Source organism: Alligator sinensis, unplaced genomic scaffold, assembly GCF_000455745.1.
Source record: "Alligator sinensis unplaced genomic scaffold, ASM45574v1 scaffold667_1, whole genome shotgun sequence".
Taxonomy (NCBI): domain Eukaryota; kingdom Metazoa; phylum Chordata; order Crocodylia; family Alligatoridae; genus Alligator; species Alligator sinensis.
This window is the reverse complement of record NW_005842636.1, coordinates 242,321-243,477: the sequence shown is the minus strand read 5'-3', so window position 1 is coordinate 243,477 and position 1,157 is coordinate 242,321.

The following is a 1,157-nucleotide window of genomic DNA, read 5'->3' as shown; positions in this document are numbered from 1 at the left end:
GACGCCCAGGAAAAAGCCAACTTGCTAAATGGGTACTTTGCGTCAGTCTTTCACAAGCCCCTTGGGACGCCCCTGCCCATTATGGGACAAGAACACCTAAGTGAGGGTGGTTCCTTGCCCTCCATCAATGCTGACCTTGGGAAGGAACAGCTTGAGAGGCTGGACAACTTCAAGTCAGCCGGCTCTGACAATTTACACCCCAGAGTACTCAAGGAGCTGGCTAGCATCATAGCTCAGCCCCTGGCACGGATCTTCGAGAGCTCCTGGTGCTCTGGTGAAATGCCTAAAGGTTGGAAGAAGAACAATGTGGTACCTACCCTTAAGAAAGGGAGGAAAGTGGATCTGGCAAACTACAGGCCCATCAGCCTGACCTCTATCCTGGGGAAGGTCTTAGAAAAAATCATCAAGGAGGCCATTCTTAATGGTCTGGCTGATGGCGACACCCTGAGGGACAGCCTGCACAGGTTTGTTGCCAGTAGGTCATGCTTGACCAATCTCATTTCCTTTTACGACCAGGTGACCTATCACCTGGGCAAAGAGGAAGAGATTGACGTCCTATATCTCGACTTTAAAAAAGCCTTCGATCTGGTATCCCACGATCACCTCTTGGTGAAACTGGCCAACAGTGGCCTTGGGTCCACCATGATCCGCTGGCTGGGGAATTGGCTCCGGGGTTGGACCCAGAGGATGGTGGTTGATGGAAGTCAATCGTCATGGTGCCCTGTGACCAGTGGGGTCCCTCAAGGCTCTGTCCTTGGACCTATTTTGTTCAACCTCTTCATTAATGATGTGGACATTGGAGTCAGAAGCGGACTGGCCAAGTTCGCCGATGATGCCAAACTTTGGGAAAGCATCCACACCTGAGGACAGGGGGGTAATCCAGGCTGACCTTGACAGGCTCAGCAAATGGGCGGATGAGAACCTGATGGTGTTTAACACCAAAAATACACGGTTCTCCACCTTAGATGGAAGAACCTGCAGCATGTCTATAGGCTCAGCAGTGCTACGCTGACTAGCACTATGGATGAGAGGGACTAGGGAGGTCAGGATTGACCACAAGATCAACATGAGCCTGCAATGTGATGCTGCAGCCAGTAAAGTGAGCTAAATGCTGGCTTGCATCCATAGATGCTTCTCAAGCAAATCCCAGGAAGTCA